This window comes from Tachypleus tridentatus, chromosome 6, assembly GCF_004210375.1.
Source record: "Tachypleus tridentatus isolate NWPU-2018 chromosome 6, ASM421037v1, whole genome shotgun sequence".
Lineage (NCBI taxonomy): Eukaryota > Metazoa > Arthropoda > Merostomata > Xiphosura > Limulidae > Tachypleus > Tachypleus tridentatus.
The window spans coordinates 165,751,067-165,763,236 of record NC_134830.1 but is presented as its reverse complement, the minus strand read 5'-3'; the positions used below and the strand labels follow the sequence as shown (position 1 = coordinate 165,763,236).

At 32.6% G+C, this 12,170-nt stretch overlaps 1 long non-coding RNA gene across 2 annotated transcripts; it reads right to left on the bottom strand.

The window, feature by feature from the left end:
- Positions 1–3,566: 3,566 nt before the first annotated feature.
- LOC143251527 (uncharacterized) lies at positions 3,567–10,517 on the bottom strand. Of its 2 annotated transcripts, XR_013028622.1 has the most exons (4): positions 10,381–10,512; positions 6,582–6,633; positions 5,540–5,929; positions 3,567–3,797 (listed from the first exon to the last, which is right to left on the bottom strand). It is a non-coding gene; the product is annotated as an uncharacterized LOC143251527 (long non-coding RNA). The 2 variants fall into 2 exon arrangements; XR_013028623.1 differs by lacking the exon at positions 6,582–6,633 and having other exon boundaries at positions 3,569–3,797; positions 10,381–10,517.
- Between the last annotated feature and the right edge of the window lie 1,653 nt (positions 10,518–12,170).

The window sequence follows — 12,170 nt, the reverse complement described above, 5'->3', positions numbered from 1 at the left end:
CTTAAGTTTTGTTTATCTATATTAATATTACAAGCATAGTAGCAAACTTAGTTCTAATATATTTATGATATAAAATAATTAACGTATTTAACACAACTACAACTCTAAATCACTAACATAAAGCACCCAACTTACAACTTCATCAACTGGTGTTACTTTCAACTCACTAGTACGTTCAACAATGTGAACAAAACACTCAAGGTTTACATTACATTGACATTTTACTGGTATTTAAACAAAATTTGGTAAGTGTTGCCTTGGAAATTGAATATTATAACGGAAATGTCAGTTTCTGAAATATTAACTGTTTGATTGAAACTGTTTCAGAAATGTGTTAATTAGAAAGTCTTATTATTTTGTTTGTCATAATTCGTTATGGTTTTATAATTTGTTTGTCTTTTCAATAGTTTTATTTTATGCTATAGAATATAATATCCACCGTATTATACAATAAAAACAAATAAACCTTGATATCCGAAATCCTGTTACTTTTGAAAGTAAAATAAAACAATTACACCTGTAAAACTAAATCTAAAAAAAATGTTTTAAAAAACAAAAATTCTGTGTAAAATGTGAATTATTATGATAGAACACGTAAAATGAAGCATGTGAGTGTATTTTCTTATCGCAATACTACATATGGCCATTTGCTGAGTTAGTGAAGACCAGTGATTTTGGCCTAGTCAATCCGTAGACTTACCGCTGTATCAGTGGGAGATGGAAAACGAAGCAGCTTTTCCATTTTAAAAATTCGATAGAAAAAAAATTGCTATGTCCAAAGAGTTCATTATACCATACAGACTTACTGAATTATCACTTAGATATTGAGAAAAGCTGAAATTACATACATTAAATGTATTAATTGTAAATTCTTGTGGAACATACAATGTCGCTTTATTCGTGTGGTGTAATTGGTAAATAATTTGCTAAATCTATAAGAAGGCATTTTGTTTTTGTATTTACTAGTATTCAAATAATTTCCAACGTTCGTTTTATGTATTAAAAAATACCGAAACGTAATACAATTATTTAATGTATTTAGTATTTATTTGTCTTCCTTCATTGTTTCATTGAAAATACTGTACAAATCGAGAGAAGGTGCTGATTGCTGCGCCATCTACTTAGACTAACAAAATGTAGGATATGCGTGTGTTTTCCTTATACCAAAGCTACATCGGGCTATCTGCTGAGACAACCGAGGGAAATCGAACCCCTGATTTTAACGTTGTAAATCCGGAGAGTTACCACTGAACTAGCGAGGGTCATGTAGGATATTCAAGAACGATTGTTGTTATAGGACGGATGTTAGTCGTTCATTGAGATTTTGATTTTAGTTTATGATAAAATCGTATCTGATATTGATTTCTGAATTTAGATATCAGTAAAGCATTAATCGTGTCTAATAATAAGTCTTATGGCCTATGATAAAATCTTATCTGATAATGATTTCTGAAAGTATAGGCCAGTAAAGCTCAAGTTGTGTTTTGTAATAAGTCTTATGGCCATTTATGAAGACAGAAATAGACAGGCTAAGTTCTTATCATCCAATATCTAATAAGAGTCTGTGCCGTGTATGAGAGCTTCAATTGCTGTGAGTTCTGAATCATGTCACATAAATGTGCTTTGTGTTTAAGTAATCAAATAATAAACGTTTTCTGACATTGTTACGTGGTCAAGTGGTCCAGTACAATTATTTAACACGTTGTTATAAATATGGTTTCTAAAATGCTGTTAAACATAATAAGTAAGTTGTGAATTCAAGCTACACTAGTTGATTCAAAACTCATCAAAGAAGTTCGAAAGATCAGTTTTACAAGTTGTTGTTTTTTTTCATATGCTTAAAATTATAAAAAAATATTATATCCCATTTTGTGAAGTATAGATTTGAATCAATTGCCTTAGACAAAAGAGAGAACTACACCAAGCAGAGCATGACTTCAACCGGTATTTGTTCACGTCCAAACACAACAGTCGTTGTACAGCCGTATGGAAAGGTCCAATAATGAGAATATCATACGTTTGTCAGGTATTTCAAGAAATGGATCCGTTAATTTTTTCTCTTTGGTTCTTCACAGCTGTATGCAGAATTCTCACTAAATCAAGTTTATTATAATTCATTGTAAATGTATATATTGGTTCGAATTCCGGTTACTCCAAACATGCTCGCCCTTTCAGCCGTACGTTATAATGTGACGGTGAATCCCACTATTCGTTAGCAAAAGAATAGCTAAGATTTGGCATTGGGTGGTGATTACTAGCTGCCTTCCCTCTAGTCTTACACTGCTAAATTAGAGAGGGCTAGCGCAGATAGATAGCCTTAGTGTAGCTTTGCGCGAAAATTAAAAACAACTGCATATATATATTTTTTTATCGGCGCATATAAATGTTTAACATTAACCAACGTAACTTTTCTTTATTGGTTAATGAATGAGTTTAAACAAATTGCCAACATAATGTTGTAGCTATTCCAAATATCTATATGTATATAATGTAGCTAAAATATATCATGAGTCTTGTGTAGAACTTTGGATCTCAGTGAAAACATAGTTCCTCCTTAAGTGGTTGACTGATTCAAACCCAACTTCTCATACAAACATTTTAGCCCAAATGTGAACTAAATCCATATTAAATTTTCCCGACCCGGTATGGCCAAACGTGTTAAGGCGTTCGACTCGAAATCTAAGAGTAGCAGGATAGAATCCCGGTCGCACCAAACATACTCGCCCTCCCAGCCGTGGGGGCGTTATAATGTGACGGTCAATCTTACTATTCTTTGGTAAAAGAGTAGCCCAAGAGTTGGCGGTGGGTGGTGATGACTAGCTGTCTTCCCTCTGGTCTTACACTGCTAAAGTAGGGTCGGCTAGCACAGATAGCCCTCGAGTCGCTTTGTGCGAAATTCCAAAAACAAACAAACAAACAAAACAAATAAATTTTCCCAGATGTCAAAAAACATAAAAGTATTTTATAAATTGTCAGTTTCTATATCGTTATTGCAAGATCTATGTAAATAATTATATTTGAAAACAATTCCCACCAAAACAAAATACACAATAATAAAATATGTAGTCACAATGTATAAAATAAATATATTTCTTCTGTTTAAATATCCCGCTCTTTTTTATCGCATAAAAATATAGTAAATATATAGAAGGGAAAAGGTCTCAAAGATTAATTCACTCTAATCTTGTTTTAATTTATCTCCAGCACACACATTTTCAGTACACATCCTTAGTTGTATAATTTATAGTTGTTAAAGAAACACAATTCTACAGTTTATACTATTTAAAGAGACATAGTTGTATAATTTATATTAATTACAGAAATATATTTGTGTAATTTTAAACTATTTACAAAAACAAATTTTAATGGTTTATACCATTTAAAGAAAGACACCTGTGTCGGTATTTACAGCCCATGCGACTGGTAACACGTTTGACTTTTTTTTTCCTCTCAATATCTTTATGATATAATATTAACGTTCAAATATTTGTAAGTGAGATTGCAAATGTTTTCTGCAGAAACTAACTTCAGTAAACACTTGATTCCGTATCGAAATGTGTTTATGGTAGAGGAGAAACAGACAGAAAGAAAGAGATTTACGAAATATTTCTTTTAGGTACAAATTACACTTTATTTGCTATTCAATGCAAAGTTTTTCATTTCAAAATTCACTTTATAGTAATTAATTTCAAATATATATATTTTTTCGTGCACTACTTAATTTGCGGATTGTTAATTAAATGAAGGTAACATTTCAAAACATCTTTTCTATCGGCGAGAATGAAGATCCTAAGAATCTGTAAAGAAAAAAAGAGGGAATTCAAATTTCATATAAATTGAATTAAAACCACAAAATGTGTCGATGTTGTAATAAGTAAGATATTTAATTAATTTTAATAATTATTAAGAGATTGGAGAAGTTCATGTCTTAAGAGAAGTATGAATTATATCATACATGTTTGCTTGTTTCTAATTAAGCACAAAGCTCCACAATGGGACATCTGGTGTCAGCCCACCACAATCGAAACCCAGATTCTAGCGCTGTGAATTTACAGACATACCTGTGTATTGAGTTATTTGTGAAATTGTTTTCATTATACACTATACTTATATTATATATATATATATATATACTTTGGTGGAAATAATTAACTAAAATAATAAGGTTTGGTTTGGATAGTTTTGAGTTTCGCGCAAAACTGCTCGAAGACTATCTGCGCTAGCGGTCCCTAATTAAACAGTGTAAGACAAGAGGGAAGACGACCTCTTGGGCTACTCTTTCGCCAACAAATAGTGGGATGACCGTCACATTATAACGCTTCAATGGTTGAAAGGGCGAACATGTTTGATGGGATGGGGATTCGAACCCGAAAATCATAAGAAAGGACTGCGTTGAAACAGCAAATCCAAACCTCTAAGTAATTAAATAATTTATTTTAACTTAAGAAAACAAGCCGAAACAAAAATAAATTAAACGTATTTTGATTAATTTGTTTTTAAGTTAAAATTAATTATTTATTTATTATATTTCATAAACCCAATTCCCTTAAGGAATATACTTCTATTTATTTCGAGCTAATTGTAAAGTAGAAGTTACAATATTTCATTTTTACCGTTTTGTTAAACCTCTGAATTACATATGCTGCACAAATACAATAGTTTTCTTTCTTCTCCTAACGAGTTATCGGTGATTTTAGGGACTAAAAACGCTTGTAACCGTTGTTAGGTTATATACGGTGGATACATTGCAAATAGCCCACTGTGTAGCTTTGAACTAAAAAACACGTGAACTAAGACCTTTATGTTTCTCATTGCATACTTAACATTTTGTTTAATGGGTATAAATTTTAAGTTCTTATACATTACGCATACCCACAACAAGTATAAATTCCGCTTTCTACTGGTGTGAAACTGCAGACATATCGCTGTGCCACGTGGGGGTAAATGTCGGTCAGTAAATAAGTTTCTGTCCAAAAATTATGAACTGCCTCATCATTTTACCTCCTTTTAATTTTGTATTACTGAATTGGTTTGTTTTTTGTTTTTAATTTCACAAAGAGCTACACGAGGACTATCTGCGCTACCCGTCCCTAATTTATGAATGTATGGAAGCTAAACACCACTACTTACTACTAGTAAAATTATAACGCCCCCACGGTTGAACGGGCGAGAATAATTTGGCGTGACGGGGATTCGAACCCGTGACCTTTAGATTACGGGTCGAGCATCTTAACCAGCTGGCGATGCCATGCAATTGATATTAGTGTGTGTGTGTTTTTCTTATAGCAAAGCCACATCGAGCTATCTGCTGAGTCCACCGAGGGGAATTAAAACGCTGAATTCAGCGTTGTAAATACTTAGACTTACCACTGTACCAACTGGGGGCATTAACATTAGTAAAAACAGGTTCAAGTTTGTTTCTTCAGATTGCTTGTCGAGCAGCATGGCTGGAAGGTTAAATTATTTATACTTTTTACGAGAAAAGTGGAACTTTGCAACATTTTCATATTTAAAGTTTGAAATACTCAATAATACTTACCTCAGTTAGCTGTTACGAATTATCCTCTGCCATTACTATTTCCTCCGCCAAAATGTAGACCGTCGTTCCCATTTGGGAATCTACCCAATCCTCTTCCGTTTCCTAACCCACTATCGTAACGTCCACCGCTTCTTAAGCTAAACTTGGGATAAAGTTCCAAATATCTGATAGCGTCTCTTCTCAACCCTTTTTTGTTGCCTTTCCATTTCCATTATGTCTTCCAAAACCCAGATCGACGTCAAAGCCAGGTAGGTCAATAACTCCCCTTCCTTTCCCTCTGTTTCCATGACCACCATAACCATCGTAGATGTTCCGGATGTTTTTGTTATTTCCCTTTTTAGCGATACTTCCTACAATGAAGACCGTAGTAACCAAAAGCAGAACGAAAATCTATAATAAAAATAAATATCAAAATCATATCTTTTATAAAACTATGACCATTAAAAACAAACAACCTACTCGCTTGGTCCTTGAGGAAATTGTATAGAACAAAGTTATTTAACAAAGAAAAACAGACACAGAAACACCCACAAACTGTTACAATATAATTTAGCCTGTCGTATAACATTTTCCCCGTAAAGCTTTAAGATTTCATTGAGAAATGTTCTTAGATAGAACACATTACTATAAAATAAATGGCATTATTCTTCTTTAGTTTAAATCGTTTGGCCTAATTTATATTAATAATTGTAATTGAAATTACAAATGTTGATTTACTTTGTGAATCTTGTCATCATTAGCGTTATCTAACCGGTATTGCGACAGATACCACTCGAGTAGCTTGGTGGGAAATTCAATATCATTCTTCCTGTTTATTGTTTTATATGATGAGAACATTTATCACAGGGCTGTTTTACTGGGAATTTTTTTATACTAAATTTGAATAGCTTTCAAAGATTATTGTTATCAAATTTATATTTCACTAACTGTCACTTCTGATATTGAAATTATACCGTGCAACAAGTACAGCTATTTCTCTCTGATGAGTTATGTTGCAGTTTGGCAAATAATTATGTTACAGAATAAACTGTAGAACACTTACCACTGTCTTCATGTTCTTTGGGCAGCGATTAGGTGAAAGACGCTGATATCAGCTGAAAGTTAGTTGATTATTTAAAAAGTATTCTTCAAGTTTACGTTTTTATATAGTGGAGTGATATGACGTAATCACACTGAATGCTCTACAACTAACTAACGAAACAGCTAATACACAAATTTATACTTATTAGTTTTTAATTAATAACAAAAGACGTACCCAATATTTGGATTTTTCTCAGATGCATTTCAAACGAAGACAGATAAAAGCTATAAAATTTGTTAATTTTTTATTTCATACTGACGTACATAGAATGTTTGACATCATTCCAACTAATCAAGATGATGTTTCAACTTTTAATAAATTTATAATTGCACTAAGAAGAAGTTTCAGTTCGTCCTCAAATCTTATCATTTCATGTGAATATGCGTTGATTATATTATGTGAAAACATTTGTTGAGTAAAATGAGAAACAATTGGTTACTGTAATTGAATTATGATTAAAGGAATATTTTTCAAATCTCACTAAAATTGACAAGGTTCAGTAAACATCAGCTAATTACTGGTTTAGAAGTTTTTTTATCTGAAACAACGTCTAGAAAAACATTTATTTTTCTTTTAATCATTTAGTAAAACATTTCCATTTTGACTAAACTATACACCGAGAATTTCAATATTGATTTCATCAGAACTTATGAAAGAAGATTGGAGAAAAAAGAAACACAGAACATGCAAAGTAATTGTTGCTTTGTATGTATAGACTGGAAATCCTTAGATAAGTTAAATTTCTCTCTGGCTTGTTTCCTCTTAATTACACCTTAAGTTATCCATTTACAAAACTTTGTTAAGTATAACTGCTAGCATAGAAATATTCATTGACGGATCATGTTAACAACAGTTTTCTACCCGAACATCACAATAATGCTATTTGCATCCTGTATAATACATTGAGACCTTTGACAGACATTATTATAAACTGACCTCACGAAAACAGTGAAACTTCGGTAAGACTATTTGCCAAATGTACTTTTTTGTTTACAAAAGTCTGTATATAAACGTCCAGAAACACCGCATCCCTGTGTGTTTATTAAGTAATAGTCAAATTGATTTCTATATAAATATAAATAAATATCTATATGTATATAATATACATAATGACAGTTTGTGTAAAACTTTGGGTCTGTCTGTAAACTTATTTCCGTCTGGACGAGTTGACCGATCTAGACCCGACCTGAAATGTTAATTTAATAGTCCGAAACCAAATTCATGTCAAATTTTTCAAAACGTCAAAAAATATAAAAATATTTTTATATATTAATTCATATATCGTTACTGCAGGAACTTTCGTAAATATTTCAATTTAAACAAAGGTCCCATCGGAAAAATATTCTACAAACTAAAGAATGTAAGTAAATATTTTAGCATTTTAACTTGTTTTCCATAATAACCAATATATGCAATCATAGAATACGCAGCTAAAGTGTGTAGAACAAATGTATCATTTCTGCTTTTTAAATTTCCCGCCCTTTTCTGATCCATACCGTTTAACTACCATTTATACTAATGTTGAAATAAGTGCTTAAGCCTGAATATTTTTTGGATATTTCTTACATATTGAAGTGGAATATAAAAGAAAAGTACCAAGATTATTCTTAATTAAATGTATTAAATGCGCCAAATTCAAACAGTTCAAATCTCGACCACATCTCTACAGCTTTATCAATTTCTGGATGAAACTAACTTGATTTTATTAAACGATGCAACACCGACACATATCTCGTACGCACACGGCACCAGTGAAATACTGGACCTGTGCCTGTGTTCGTCTAATATGAGTCGCAAATTTATAAACTTCCATGTTGGTCACGATTTGGACAGTGACCACCTCCCAGTTTGGTGTAGCTTCGCAGACAGTACATGCAAAATCGCAACCCCACACTAAAAACACAGATCAACACTATAAGGAATAAGATACGACATTTAATCCGACAACAAAAACAAGAAAACTGGGACACCTTTTGTTCAGAACTAAAAACAAAACTGATCCAAAACAATTCTGGACACACTTAAAAAGATTTACGAATACAGGAACAACAAACACAGTATATCCACCACTTGAACTGGATGGAGAAACATCGTACACTAACATAGAAAAAGCTGGGATCTTTAAAAAAGCACCTAGAAAACACGTTCAAGACACATCATGAACCAGACATACAATGAACAAGACAGAAAATTCTTGTATGTTCTCTCAGAATAAATCAAATCTTTATGCTCAGAAATATTTGTTTTCTGTAATTGTTATTTATATTAGAATAATGTGATGCTTCCTCACCCACGTAAAAGACATAGTCGTAATTGTAATTTCTTCCACTTTCAACCTAATTTGTCCTTTCAGCGCTTAACACGTAACTTTTAAAGTATTATACTTCAAATGTAAAGAGTGTTTTACAGAATCATTTGTCTCTCATCCCATAGCTCAATTCATGAGACTGGTATTCAACGAAAATCAAATTGGGTGATGACAAAGATAAGACTGGAAAGTTTCGTTTTATACACCTTTCTTTTCTAGCCGTAATAGAATGAATTCAAAATTGGCGGTTAAACTTCTAGCTACACTTATAACATTAACAATAAATAATTCTAAAGAAAATATTCATTCATCAATAAGCCTGGCTGCGTTGTTTGTTCAATTTAGGGCATAAAGATATAGCTACCAGTTTGGCCTGCAATTTTAATTTCGTTCCTTTAAGTCACACATTTAGATCTTCTTTTTGGCCGCACATCACTTTCACATTTAATGTGTTTTTGATTATAATTTTTATCAATACACGTTAACAAATCCCATCAAATAAGAAATGTATAAGATCACAACATTATTATTCAGAAAAGAGCTTTACACGTACGTTTTCTTCTCTAACCAGTGTTAATAGCTTATTTATAGTAACGACATGGAATGTAGACTAACAGATTCTTGTCATTTACCCTATGAAATCGGCATAACTCTATCAAACATCATCATCCATGCTAAATACTTAATATAACATCTCCTGATGCTAAATTCAATCAAAGTTTTTCACGTTATATCTCATTAATTTCTTGACAGATTGCCTTCGAATTTGGTGTGGGAAGTAAAATTCTAATATATATAATCACGTGATAGTTTGGGTTACCAGGGTCTGAAAGACAGAAGATAGAAAAACGTTAAACTGAAGTCATATAATGCTAAAATTTGTAGGCTTAACTTTCTGCTTAATAACAAAATAATATTAGTCGCTTATTCAAGGATAATTTTAAATTTTTCTTCGTTGTTTCTTTTCATTTCTTAATTTATTTTTGGCATAAGCAATCTTATAAATCAGTGAAGCAAACATAGTCCCGACACAGTGATATTTATAGGAACATACATCGTTAAAAGGTGGATTCTATGGTGGGCAGATCATATGTAGTCAATTGAGTAGCTTTGAGCTAAGCTACCAATAAATAAACAAATAAGGAATCATAACGAACAACAAAACAAGTGATGTAATTTGCGATTATCTTGCTCTGACAACAGAAATATGATTTGCCCCTAGCGACACAATTTGGAACTATCCGCCTTAGTCACCATCTTGGGAACTACGGATACAAGTGACCTTCACAATGAATACTCGTTACTGGACGGCATTCATTGGACGCAGATAAGATCAGTTGAATACTGTCGAACAGCATGGTGGGAAGGTTAAATTATTTACACTTCTTACGAGAAAAGTGGAATTTTGCAATATTTTCATATTTAAAGTTTGAAATACTCAATAATACTTACCTAAGTTAGCTGTTACGAATTATCTTCTGCCATTACCATTTCCTCTGCCATTACTATTTTCTCCGCCAAAATGTAGACCGTCGTAGACTGTATTATAGCATGGCATGGTCTGATAGAAAGGTAGCATTCAACTAATACATAATGTGCTAGATCGGAACAGAAACTCCGCCATCGAATATGTGCGCATTTTCAGCAAGTGGGGGGCGTTATAATATTATAACTAGCAAAGCGGGAAATTCAAAACAAACTAACAGGCTTTGGATGTAAGTATGAAATGGATAAAACAAAAAACAACTAAAGTTAAATAACAGTGTTTGACCATATATGTGTTTGTTCTTTTACTGTATTATAAGTGGTATGTGTACGAACTCACACCTCTAAAACTGAGTTTCGATACCCGTGATGGGTAGAGAACAGGTAGCCCATTGTGTGGTTTTGTTCTTAATTTCAACCTATATTATGAACACATATTTTTAAAATGAAAATGGTGGTATTGGATTTAATTTGCAAAATTATTGCTTAATAAGTTTAATATTAGCAATGAGTTGTGAAGATTGTGGGACAAGACTGTTGAACACTCGTTTAATCTAAAGGGTTTTTCTCTTAGTATGTTTTTGTAGTAAATACAATAATTTTTCGATAAATTTTACTAATGATATACCCGGCATGGCCAAGTGGGTTAAGACGTTCGACTTGTAATCGGAGGATCGCAGGTTGGAATCTCCGTCGCATTTGGAACTATCCGCCTTAGTCACCATCTTGGGAACTACGGATGCAAGTGACCTTCACAATGAATACTCGTTACTGGACGACATTCATTGAACGCAGAGAAGATCAGTTGAATACTGACGTGAATTACATTTATTTATTTCAAGAAATTGAATGAGTATTTAAATAAATATCCTAGACGGAAAAAAGTTTTAAAAAATAATAGACGTTTTTTTTGTAGAAAGTATCTTTAACTTACAATTTAAGTAATTCCAAAAAACATTTGTGTGGTATAGCATTTTTAACCAACAACAAAACAGTTTGTAACATGCTCGTGAACCAGTTTCTCTGTTAACGACTGTTTTGTCGTCACATATAAATTCTACACAGCTAACAATGATAAAGCTTTTTTCATTACTGTTTGTTTTTGTTTTCTTGGAATTTCGTGCAAGGCTACACGAGGGCTATCTGCGCTAGCTGTCCCTAATTTAGCAGTGTAAGACTAGAGGGAAGGCAGCTAGTCATTAACACCCACAGCCGACTCTTGGGCTACTCTTTTAACAACGAATAGTGGGATTGACTGCGACTAATAACGCCCTTATGGCTAAAGAGCGAGCATGTTTGATGCGACGGAGATTCCAACCCGCGATCCTCGGAATACAAGTCGAACGTCTTAACCCACTTGGCCATGCCGGGTATTTTATTAGTAAAATTTATCGAAAAAATTATTGTATTTACCACAAAAACATACTAAGAGAAAAACTCTTTAGATTAAATGAGTGTTCAACAGTTTTGTCCCACAATCTTCACAACTCATTGCTAATATTAAACTTATTAAGCAATAATTTTGCAAATTAAATCCAATACCACCATTTTCATTTTAAAAATATGTGTTCATAATATAGGTTGAAATTAAGAACAAAACCACACAATGGGCTACCTGTTCTCTACCCATCACGGGTATCGAAACTCAGTTTTAGAGGTGTGAGTTCGTACACATACCACTTATAATACAGTAAAAGAACAAACACATATATGGCCAAACACTGTTATTTAACTTTAGTTGTTTTTTGTTTTATCCG